At 43.0% G+C, this 12,818-nt stretch overlaps 1 protein-coding gene across 4 annotated transcripts in view; it reads left to right on the top strand.

Annotated features, from left to right (window-relative positions):
• Positions 1 to 12,818, top strand: part of rnf111 (ring finger protein 111) — a 128,854-nt gene that overhangs the window by 23,987 nt on the left and 92,049 nt on the right. Inside the window, exon 1 of one of the 4 annotated variants that reach the window (XM_067971498.1) lies at positions 572 to 703. The exons of the other annotated variants lie outside the window; for them this stretch is intronic. The gene's annotated coding sequence lies outside the window, so the exon portion shown is untranslated. Of the gene's footprint in view, positions 1 to 571; positions 704 to 12,818 lie in introns of those variants that run through there. 4 annotated transcript variants of the gene reach the window in all.

Genomic DNA, 12,818 nt, shown 5'->3' with positions numbered 1-12,818 from the left:
TCAAAGATGCTAAACCACTTAATACTTCCCCTCTCACTGTTTATCCCATCCAATATTTCACACTCCTCCTCCTTAACTACAATCTCTGCATCGTCCCCCTCTTTTGTGAAAACAGACACAAAGTATTCATTAAGAACCATACCCACGTCTTCCGCCTCCACACCAAGGTTACCTTTTTGGTCTCTAATAGGCTCTACTCTTTCCTTAGTTTACCCTCTTTCTCTTTATGTATTTATAAAACATTTTGAGGTTTTCCTTAATTATACTTGCCAGTATTTTTTAATGCTTTCTCTTTGCTTTCTTAATTTCCTTTTTAATTTCACCCCTGCACTTTCTATACTCCTCTAGGCTTTCTGCAGTATTGAGCTCTCGGTAACCTTTGTGTGGAGCCGGAAGACGTGGGTATGGTTCTTAATGAATACTATGTGTCTGTCTTCACAAAAGAGGGGGACGATGCAGAGATTGTAGTTAAGGAGCAGAGTGCGGGATCAACGATAAAAGGAGGAGAGAGAAGAGAGAGCGGAGCGCAGGATCAGCGATAAAAGGAGGAGAGAGAGTGGAGCGCAGGTTCGGCGATAAAAGGAGGAGGGAGAGAGAGCAGAGCGCGGGATCAGCAATAAAAGGAGGAAAGAGAGCAGAGCGCCACTGGTGAGAGGTGAAAAAACACCTTAAGTGACATCAACACAAGGGAAGGAGTTGATTGGTGAGTAGCTGGTGAGTGTTTGTTAAATTTTCTAAGTATATTAAGTTTAGTTAATATAATAAATAGAGACATGGCAAGGAACCTCAGACCCATCGAATGCACATCTTGTGCCATTTGGGAACTCCAGGACGCTGCCCATGTCCTGGACAACCACAGGTGCAGGAAGTATCGTCAGCTGGAGGAGCTCAAGCTCCGGGTTTCGGAGCTTGAGCAACAGCTGGCGACACTGCAGTGCATCCGCAAGGCTGAGATCTACGTGGGTAGCACATTTCAGGAGGTGGTCACACCACAGCTTGAGAGTACAGGCAGAGAGGGACTGGATGACTGCCAGCCAGACAGACGAGGAGGACCAGGCAGGTAGTGCAGGAGTTCCCTGAGAACATCTCACTCTCTAAACAGTGGCGAGGGAGAGGGTTCCTCTGGGGAGTGCAGCCAGAGCCAAGACCATAGCACCATGGGTGGCTCAGCTGTACAGGACGGGGGAGGAAAGGGTCAGGAGAGCAATAATGAAAGGCAATTCTAAGTTAGGGGAACAGACAGGAGTTTCTGCAGCCGTAGACGTGATTCCAGGATGGTATGTTGTCTCCCTGGATGTCAAGGATGCCACTGAGCGGTTGCCGAACATTCTGGAGGGGGAGCGTGAACAGCCAGAGGTAGTGGTCCATATCAGTACCAACAAGATAGGTAGAAAGAGGGATGAGGTCCTGCAGGCAGATTTTAAGGAGTTAGGAAAGAGGTTAACTAGCAGGACCTCAAGGGTCGTAATCTCCGGTTACTCCCAGTGCCACGCGCTGGCGAGTATAGAAATAGGAGGATAGAGCAAATGAATACATGGCTGGAGAGATGGCGCAGGAGGGAGGGCTTTAGATTCCTGGGGCATTGGGACCAGTTCTGCGGGAGGTGAGACCCATACAGGCCGGATGGGTTGCACCTCAACGGAGCTGGGACCAACATCCTCGCAGGGAGGTTCGCTAGTGCTTTGGGGGGGTGGGGTTTAAACTAATTTGGTGGGGGATGGGCACCAGGATGTAGCATTGTAAAGGAGAAACAAGGTGCACAAAGGATTGGGAGAGAAAGATAGCACTAGGATAAGAAATAGTACGATATTAGGTAGGATCAGACTAAGCAAGAATACAAGAAAGTCTAAGATTGGTTTACAGTGCATGTGTGTAAACGCACAAAGCGTGGTAAACAAGATTGGTGAGCTGCAGGCGCAAATAGCCACATGGAAATATGATGTTGTGGCGATATCGGAGACCTGGCTCAAAAAGGGGCAGGATTGGGTACTAAATATTCCTGGATACAAGGTATTCAGGAAAGATAGGGAAGGAAAGAAAGGAGGGGGTAGTCGTATTGATTAAGGAGAATATTGCATTGCTGGACGGGTCAAGATCAGAATCTATTTGGTTAGAGTTAAGAAACAAAAGAGGTGCCATTACACTACTGGGTGTATTCTATAGGCCACCAACTAGTGGGAAGGATTTGGAGGAGCAAATTTGCAGGGATATTGCAGAGAGGTGCAAAAGCCATAGAGTAGTGATAACGGGGGACTTCAACTATCCTAATATGGACTGGGATAGTAATATAAGGGGCAAAGAGGGGGAGGAATTTTTGAAGTGTGTTCAGGAGAACTTTCTTGACTAGTACGTATCCAGCCCACCGAGGAAGGAGGTATTGCTGGATTTGGTTTGGGGAATGAGGCGGGCCAAGTGGAGCAAGTGTCAGTGGGGGAACATTTAGGGAAAGTGATCATAGTATCATAAGGTTAGAATAGCTATAGAAAAGAACATGGACCTCTCTAAAGTAAAAATACTCATTTGGAGGACAGCCAATTTCAGTGGGATGAGAACAGATCTGACCCAGGTAAATTGGAATCAAAGAATGGCAGGCAAAACTGTAATTAAACAATGGGCGGCCTTTAAGGAGGAGATGGTTCAGGTACAGTCTCGGTACATTCCCACGAGGGAGAAAGGTCGGGCAACTAAAGCCAGAGCTCCCTGGATGAAAAAAAAGAGAGAGAGTAAGATGAAGCAGAAAAAAGGGGTGAAGGACAGATGTCAGGTTGATAACACAAGAGAGAACCAGGCTGAATATAGAAAGTTCAGAGGGGAAGTGCAAAAGGAGGTAAGAAGGGCAAAGAGAGAATATGAGACTAGACTGGTGGCCAACATAAAAGGGAATCCAAAAGTCTTCTATAGGCATATAAACAGTAAAAGGGTAGTAAGAGGAAGGCTGGGGCCGATTCGGGACCAAAAAGGAGATCTACTCATGGAGGCAGAGGACATGGCCGTGGTACTAAATAAGTACTTTGCATTTGTCTTTACCAAGGAAGAATATGCTGCCGGAGTCTCAGTAAAGGAAGATGTCATTGAGATACTGGATGGTCTAAAAATTGATAGAGGAGGTACTGGAAAGGCTGGCTTTACTTAAGGTAGATAAGTCACCCAGTCTTTCCAGGTTGCTGAGGGAAGTAAGGGTAGAAATTGCGGATGTACTGGCCATAGTCTTCCAAATGCCCTTAGCTAAGGGGGTGGTGCCAGAGGACTGGAGAATTGTGAATGTTACACCCTTGTTCAAAAAAGGATGTAAGGATAAACCCAGCAACTACAGGCCAGTCAGTTTAACCTCCGTGGTAGGGAAACTTTTAGAAACGATAATCCGAGACTGAATTAGCAGTCACTTAGACAAGTGTGGATTGATTAGGGAAAGCCAGCACGGATTTGTTAAAGGCAAATCGTGTTTAACTAACTTGATTTTTTTGATGAGGTAACAGAGAGGGTTGATGAGAGCAATGCAGTTGGTGTGCATGGACTTTCAAAAGGCGTTTGATAAAGTGCCGCATAATAGATTTGTCATCAAGATTGAAGCCCATGGAATAAAAGGGGCAGTAGCAGCATGGATACAGAATTGGCTAAGTAAAGAGAAACAGAGTGTAGTGGTGAACGGTTGTTTTTTTGTAGTGGAGGGAGGTGTACAATGATGTTTCCCAGAGATTGGTACTAGGGCCACTGCTTTTCTTGATATATATTAATGACTTGGACTTGGGTGTACAGGGCACAATTTCCAAATTTGCAGATGACACAAAACTTGGAAGTGTAGTGAACAGTGAGGAGGATAGTGATAGACTTCAAGAGGATATAGACAGGCTGGTGGCATGGGCGGACACGAGGCAGATGAAATTTAACACAGAAAAATGCGAGGTGATACATTTTGGTAGGAAGGATGAGGAGAGGCAATATAAACCAGAGGGTACAATTCTAAAAGGGGTACAGGGGGTATATGTACACAAATCGTTGAAGGTGGCAGGGCAGGTTGAGAAAGCAGCTAAAAAACATATGGGATCCCGGGTTTTATAAATTGGGGCGTAGAATACAAAAGCAAGGAAATCATGATGAACCTTTATAAAACACTGGTTCGGCCACAACTGGAGTATTGTGTCCAGTTCTGGGCCCTGCACTTTAGTAAAGATGTGAAGGCCTTAGAGAGGGTGTAGAAGAGATTTACTGGAATGATTCCAGGGATGAAGGACTTCAGTTACATAGTTAGACTGAAGAAGCTGGGGTTGTTCTCCTTGGAACAGTGAAGGTTGTGAGGAGATTTGATAGAGGTATTCAAAAATCATGAAGGGTCTATACAGAGTAGATCGAGAGAAACTGTTCCCGTTGGCGGAAGGGTCAAGAACCAGTGGACATAGATTTAAGGTGATTGGCAAAAGAACCAACGGTGATATGAGGAAAAACTTTTTTAACACAGTGAGTGGTTGTGATCTGGAATGCACTGCCAGGGTGGGTGGTGGAGGCAGATTCAATCACTGCTTTCAAAAGGGAACTGGATAAGTACTTGAAAGGAAAACATTTGCAGGGCTACGGGGATAGCGTGGGGGAGTGGGACCAGCTGGATTGCTCTTGCATAGAACCAGCATGGACTTTATGGGCAGAGTGGCCTTCTTCCAAGCTGTAACCTTTCTATGATTCTATAAGTTTCCTTTTTTTGCTTTATCTTACAATATGTGCTCCTTGTCATCCGGGGGCTCTAGATTTGGCAGTCCCACCCTTTTTGTTGGAACATGTTTATTCTGAATCCCTTGAATCGCCCCTTTGAATGCCTCCCGCTGCTCTGACACTGATTTACCTTCACGTAGCTGTTTTCAGTCCACTTTTGCTGAATCACTTCTCTGCTTAGTAAAATCAGCTTTCCCCAGTTTTTACTTTTAGAACTTTTACTCCTGTTTTATCTTTGTCCTTTTCCATAATTATGCTAAATTTAACTGAATTATCATCGCTACCATCAAAATGCTCTCCCACTTACACTCCTTCCACCTGCCCATTACTTTTGATGTGTATTCACTGTTGTAATGTAGGAAACGTGGCAGCCAATTTGCACACAGCAAGCTTCCACAAACAGCAATGTGATAATGACCAGATCATCTGTTTTGGTGATGTTGGTTGAGGGATAAATATTGGCCAGGACACCAGGGAGCACTCCCCTGCTCTTCTTTGAAATAGTGCCATGAGATCTTTTACGTCTACCTGAGAGGGCAGACCTAAGAAGTTGTATAATGTCAATGTGAGTGTGCTGAGATTGTAACTGTGCATTTCTGTTTTACCTACATCTTGATCCTTTATCCACAGGGAGGTAATTTGAAGGAAGAGAGGAACCTGCAGGGTTAAGAAGTATGTCTTTCTTTGAATAGTTTTTCTTGCACAGACGTACCCCAGCTGGTTGGAACCTCTCTCCAGATCAGCTGGAGTGACAGTTCTGAATGGGGAGCACCAATATTTTAGTCGTTGTCCTAGCATGTTGCCTAGCAAATGAAACCAGGTGGTTGAGAACGGAAGGAATGCACAGCTGCAATCTGCTCTACCTTGCTTGCATTAAAAACTGCAGCTCTGCCAGGGTAGCAAGAATAATATTTCGCTTAAACTCCATTTGCTTTTTTAAAAAAAATAGTAGAAAGGAGCATTCAATTTAATCGAGAAGCACCAGTTGAGTTAAATGTGTAGATGGTACTGGTGCCATTTCACCAAACTTTAAAGATGAAAGAATCCATAGCAGTTTTCTTTGGGTAGCTGCTCAGGACAAAAATTGTGTCCTTTCTGCAGCAACAAGCTCAAAAGCAAATAGTGTCTGACAGGATGCCTTGCATTCCATTGAATGCTCCCTTCTCTTATTTATTATGCGTCAATTTCTCATTTATCTCTCTCGTCCTTCTCACTTCACCTTGGTTCAGTTTGGTTACTGTTGAGGTCTGATAACTTTTGCTGGTGCTTCTATTATTAATACAGTTCTACTTCATTTAGAAAATGCGAGCGCTGCCAAAAAAACACTTTTTCATTGCTTATACTAATCTAACCTGCTTTATTTTTCATACAGTGATACTTAGCTGAGAATGAGTGCAAGTCCATTAGGGAACCAGGTAGCCCTTGCCAATGGATGCAGTGTACAAGTATGTGATCTGCATCTTCTAACTGGTCACTGTGGCAAAGAGGGGAGTCACAAAGGCTTCACGTAGTCATTTGCACCACATCTGATCATTTTACATCTGAAGCAATTGAGCTTTACCCACAGATGCCGTGGAAGGTTAAAACCAGGGAGCGAGATTGTTGGACCTGTCGCTAAATAGACATTGGTTATGTTTGAAGCTTATTCTTCCCACCTAATATGTCATCTGGAGGTGACATCTAAGTTCCTTAGAAGAATTGTCCAAACGGGGTGCCTTGAGCTAAGGCACTTGCCCGGTGGTTTAAACACAACTTTAAACAGGGATATACTTGTCATGTCTTGCATAGTAAAGAGCAGATTCTGAAAGGCGACCTGTTGTTTGATGTCAGAAGGGGTGATGTTGGACAGAACTGATAGCCAGGTCTCATAGTACCTATTATTATATGCGTGGTTTCATTCAGCTAAGTGTCTATTAGTCCTGTGTGAGAAGAGCTGAGCCACATCAGGGAGCATTACTATGCTACAGAATAACACGAGGCAAGCCCAGACTTTCTTATTGTCTGCGTATTGGCACCTCTGGTTGTACCAACTGTTTTGCTGGTCAAGTTGTTTCTTGTCTTTATTTTCAGTGAGGTCTTGGTGAGGTGTTCCTTGAAAGTCATGGTGCAGTCCAGTGTAACAGCTAGATATACAGGCTTTGGGTTAAGGTCCAGTCCGTGTCTATTCAGGAAGGTGGTGAGCTGTTTGTTGCCCTTTTCTTTAGGTGGAAAAAGCTGGAAACTGTCTTTTTGGCACTTGGTTTAAGTTTCTCATGTCAGCATTCACGATGACTTCTTGATGACTGAAATCCTGGTCCTGCACTGCCAGACAAATGTCATCTGCTTAAATAAAATGCCTGGCAGTGGTATTGGAAAAGTTGTTTATGAAGAGGTTGAAAACTCTGTTCTAGAACTGAGCCCTGAGGTAGACTGTTGTTTTGGGACCTTTGTGAGCTGTTTTTTATGTCCAAGTGAAAATTGGAACCGGTGGCCTTAGTTTCACGACTGTGACAACCCATTTTTTTTATTTTTTTTATTCGTTCACGGGATGTGGGCGTCGCTGGCAAGGCCGGCATTTATTGCCCATCCCTAATTGCCCTTGAGAAGAAGGTGGTGGTGAGCCGCCTTCTTGAACCGCTGCAGTCCGTGTGGTGACGGTTCTCCCACAGTGCTGTTAGGAAGGGAGTTCCAGGATTTTGACCCAGCGACAATGAAGGAACGGCGATATATTTCCAAGTCAGGATGGTGTGTGACTTGGAGGGGAACGTGCAAGTCACACACCATCCTGACGTGGACCTGGTAGGACCACTGACCATTTGTACAGTAGGCCTGTGCCAGATTTTGCCATATGCAGCATAAGATCTAGGAATACTGCACTTGCCATTTGCTTGGTCTGGAAGCCATTCTTGATGTAGGTGGTGAATACCAGCATTTGATCACAGATTGTGTGGTTTGGTCTGAAATCTGCTTGATCTGCACTTGGGATATCATGAATGGTGAGGGCAATTCTTTGAAGTGTAAGCCTTTCAAGTAATTTGTATACGCGGCATAGCAAAGAGTTGGAGTGGTAACTTGTTGTAAGTCGATGATCTTTCTCTGGTTTTTGCATGGCTATTACCTTTGTTCCACACCAGATATCAGGTGACATTTTCCTGGATGATTAGACAGAAAGATGGCTCGCCAGCGTGTGCTAATTTTTCGCAGGTTCTTTATGAAGCCAGCAAGCTTTACCTGTTATCGGTGTTTTGGACACCCTTTCTATTTCATCTGTGTTGGGTACTAATGCTGTTTGGAGAGACTGGGTGATGGAGCTGTGCTGGAAGATTCTGAGCCTCAAGTTCTCTGATTCAAACCCAGGCTTTCCAGCTACACCTTGACATGTTTAGTTCCGCAGTAGCTGCTCCCATATTGCTCTTCTACAAGCGTTCAAGTTGTCCAAAAGATGTATGGCAATGTCTGGATTGCCTCTTTCATTTTATTGTTTGAGTTCTGCTCACTCCTCCTCTCGGCAGGGCATGATTTTATAACAACATCTCGGAATTGACATGGTGGCAGCTTTGTAAGTGACTCGTGAACCATATGTAAGCTTCTTCAGTCGAAGAATTTGTAAAACTGGGCCAATTTGCTTTGATAGTTCTAGCAAAGGTTTTTATTGGTGCTCACAATAGGTATGGTTACCCCAACATTATTAAGGATTGGACAATATTGGCCATGTGGAAAGTTTTTTTCTATACCCTGCGTATAACTTGAAGAGTATAACAAGACAGCTCTCCAGATCTCACCTGGATCACTAGCCTGTGCTAGTGATCCAGGTGAGATCTGGAGAGCTGTCTTGCTTCCATCTGGTAGAATGAAAACTACCCTGTTGTTTTGGGTCATGGATGAGGTGAAGGTCATGGAGCAAGGCCCAGTCCAAAAGGTTAACTCCATTTTGATCTGACTCTTATGTATTCCCAAGTGGTGTGGCAGCTATTAAAATCTCCATTGTAGATGGGCAGGGTTTGGGAGCTTAGGAAGAATATTTGGTGAAGGCCAAGGTTATCTGAGAGGCTCATACACATTCACTGCACTGAAATGGCTGGTTCTCACAATATCACAGAGATCCAAATTAGATGAGAGTGGTTCTGTGTCAGCAAGATCTGCTGTTACATAAGTAGCACGGCCCTATTTGCTGTGCAGAGGATAACTCACAAAGTACAGTGCAGCTACAATCCCATCGTATATTTCGTAGGTATCCTGCTTAAGCAGGGGAAATGAAAGCTGCAAGTAGAGGGAAAACCTTTCAGATCCTGGCCAGCATGGATTCTCAAGCAATCTCAAAGGGCTATGACCCTCTATGAAAAAAATACTTCCTAACACTTTGCCTATGTATTTTATACACATTTTCCCAGTTCTTCAATCCTTATCTATCTCACGTAACCTATTTTTGTGATAATACTGAGTGAGACTGCAAAATACCGTGCAGTCTTTATCCACTATGTTCTAAGTTGAGATTGTGTAAAGTCATTTCACATAGGACCTACAGTCAGTAGGGAGGAGACTTTCAGTAGATCAGCCTGACCTAGGACACCAGCCAGTCCCCAGATGCCACCTCTTCAACACATTAAGAGCATAACCTTTGCAAAGCGTAGACTCTTTGAATTTGAGGTATTCATTCTCATAGCATGTTGACTGTGTTTTGGATTAAAATCCTCCCCTTTTTCTTTTTGCCCATTATATCCTTTGTACTGTATGCTTCAAACTTTAAAGCACAGGATGTATTCAGATGTTTCATTCATATGAATCATTTTCACTGCAGTAAGCTATGTAGTTGCAGCTACACTAAAGTTTTAACTCTGCTACTAATGCCCTTGATGTGTTACACCACATTTTGTAGCAATGAAAGCATATTATGTCTTTAACAGTAGAGTCCTGTGGGAGTTTCTCGTGTTAATGAATACTGCAAGGATGCTGAGACAAGCTTTGTGTGACATTTTCTAGCCTCACTTCATATCAGAACATGAAGCATAGAACAAAAAAGACCATTCTGAGTTTAAACCAGTTGCCTCCACACATTATGATGAACTTTTTTCCCCAAGTCCCCTGCCCCACCCGTAATAAATAGAGCAAAACTAATATCTATTTAACCTTGCATCATTTGTTATCGTTCTTGGCTTCCTTGGGTTGACATTTCCAATATGGGTGCAGCAGCGTTATGCTTTATCCAGTTTTTGATCATCCCTGTTTGTACATAATCTTGTAATCTTGCGAGGATTATGTAGCTAAATGAGGGGAGCCATTTGGCCCTTCTTGGTTCATCCATCCAGAAAGACTTAACTCCTTCCCCCCCCCCCCACCACTTCACTGCGACATTCAATTCATTGGAGATATATTAGATAAATGTTCAACTGATTTGGAGCTAAGGACCAAATACACGTATCAGAAACAATGAGTGGGCTGCATGTATGTTATGAGTCCCCATGCAAAAAAATGCAAAACCCCCATATCATGCAAAATTCCTCCATATACTAAAAATACACTAAATACAAAAAGGGAAGACCCCTAAAAGTAAGAGAACCTGCATAGCTCCTGGGAGCATCACCTGGGCTGTCCACGCTCAGGACAATGTGAAGGGAAAATTTGTGGCTGATCCTTGTGAGCTCAGGCTGCAGCACAATGAGGCGGCCAGTTCAGAATCCTTCACTGCACATACCTCTCACTGCACAAATTAGAGATTCTACCTAATCTTGATAGTTGAGTATTGGTGGAACTGCTGTATGAGCTGTAATTGGTCTTATCAATTCCATGCATACTTTGCTGACTGCGCAACTCAGTGCCACCCATAGCAAACATAGAAGAAGCACTTTTGTCAATCAGACCAAGTCATGCATTTCCCAGGTTTTGACAAACAGGAAATATGGACCTTCTTCCCGTAAGCTTACCACTAACTCACCCCAAACCCTGTTGCCAGGTTGACTGCTGAATGGGGTCTTGCACTCCACAGCTCTCTTCTTTCCCCCCCCCCCCCACTTCAACTTCTACAAGTACTTGCTATTATCTCAAACTAATGCACAGTGTGCCTTAAACCTTCTGAGTAGGGTGATTCCAGGTCTGTTGAGCAATCTTCTCAATCATGCATAATTGTATAAGATCCTCAATGAATACATTTGAAAGTACCATTTAAACTGTAATGTAGCATGTAGCATACCATGACCTGAAAATGCACAGTAACATTTTGTGAAAAGATGTAAAAAGAACTAAACAAAATTTAAAACTACTATTCATTGGAACTGGCTCTGTTTTGGGAGGTGGGGGGTGATGTCTACACCTGGGTGTTAGCCTGCCTTTTCTCTTCAGATGCAGATGGACTTCTGAGTGTTTCCATTGTTCTCTCTGATTTCTCTTTCCCCCACCCCCCCTCAATATTTTTGTTTCTATTTTGTCTCTTTCCCATGCCTTTTTACCACCTTACTTGGTTATTTTCATGTCCTTTTTTTCTTTAATGCCTTTTCATTACCTCACTGAGATCTTAATATAGTATATCCACCAGTTTTCACCTCTTCCCAGATTTTTAAAAATACTGGTTTGCTGGCCATTCAATTCACTAACTACTCTGTGATAGGAGTCAGTTTCCTGAATTCATGACTTCTACCTGTTTGTTCCACTCTTTCTTCTTCTCCCCCCCCCCCCCGCCCCCCCCATTTGTTTTGTTAAGTCCTATTAAGAACCTAACTTATTTTCCAGATGCTGCTGGATCCGCTGTATATTTCCACCATTTCTGATTTTCTTACTATATTAGTTTGGGTTGTCTCTTCCAAGATTAAATGTGGAATGAACATAAATTGTCTCTGATGGCACTGTGAAAGATCAAGAACCACTCTGCTGATTTCACAATTTTGGCTACACTAGGCAGTGAGCTAGTAGGCATCTTCCCAGAGAGCAGGGGAATTAAATTGGAAGGGGTGTCCATTGGTTGCTTGTGAACTCAGTGGTAGAATGTGCAACTCTCTTTATCTCTTGAGAATCAGGCTTCAAACGTAGCAAGAAGAAAATATTTTCCTCAAGTTGGGAACATCTCTGCGTGCAACCTAAATCCAGTTTCAAGTCTGAACTATGAATTGATTTGACAGTCTCCTTGAGGGGTGACAGTGGTACAGTGTTTGATTCTGAGCTGGAAGTATCACTGCAAGAGGTGCACATAAGGTTGAGGTTTATAATTAGGGAAGTGTACTATTTAAAAGTAAGTTTACTTGCTGTGGGCGTGCAGAAATAATTTGTTTCTGACAGTCTGCACTTCTCAGCAGAAGAATCCGACTTCCTAATGTATGTATTTGGATATTCGAGTTTGGGTTTAGAAAGGATTATGGGACACTTGGACCATATCCAGATAAATGCAGCCCCAATGTGTGCTTTCAATAATTTTTTTAAGTAAACTATCAACAAATGCTGTTTGTCAGCAAATCCAACTACTGCTTTAGCTCTTATTACAATAAAGTGCTAAAAGTATACTTCGGCTTTTATAATTTTAACTTTTCTTGATGACACTAATGTCGGTTATGGAAAAGATGTTAGAAACCGAAAATTTTGGAAATATACAGTGGGTCTATCAGCATCTGAAAGGGGAAAAGGTAGATTAATATTTTAGGTGTAATCTCTTGGTAAGGCATTGATTCTTTCTAATTCCCACATTTTATTTATATGCTTGCTGCTAGTGTCAGTATCTATGATGAGAACGAGATAGATAATTTAAAAATAATTTTATTTCCACTTTCAGAACTCAGGAACAAATAGTGAATCTTTCCACATCTTGCACTATCCTAAGCTGAGAAGATGGGATGGTGACCTGTTCTCAGCCTATAAAAAAGCATCGCTCTCATGTGCTTCATTCCCAGTCGAAATTTTGCTACGAGAGGCAGCATTTCCACTCGTATTAATGTCTGTGATGCTACAGAGGTCACTTTTTTCCTGCCCTTAGGTAGGCTGAACAAAGTAATTTCTTGTTAATTAGTCTATATGGGCCTTTGCCAGATATTGGTATAGATCTAGCAAACAGAAATTAAGGTGCAGTTCATGACTTTTAAACAACTGCACATGCAAGAATTGAGAGGGGTGTATATTTTTTTTGGAGGTGGGAGAAGTGGCTGAAGTCTTAGAAT

Source organism: Heptranchias perlo, chromosome 34, assembly GCF_035084215.1.
Source record: "Heptranchias perlo isolate sHepPer1 chromosome 34, sHepPer1.hap1, whole genome shotgun sequence".
Lineage (NCBI taxonomy): Eukaryota > Metazoa > Chordata > Chondrichthyes > Hexanchiformes > Hexanchidae > Heptranchias > Heptranchias perlo.
Note: the sequence above shows the minus strand (reverse complement) of the source record. Positions and strands in the feature narration are given on the sequence as shown.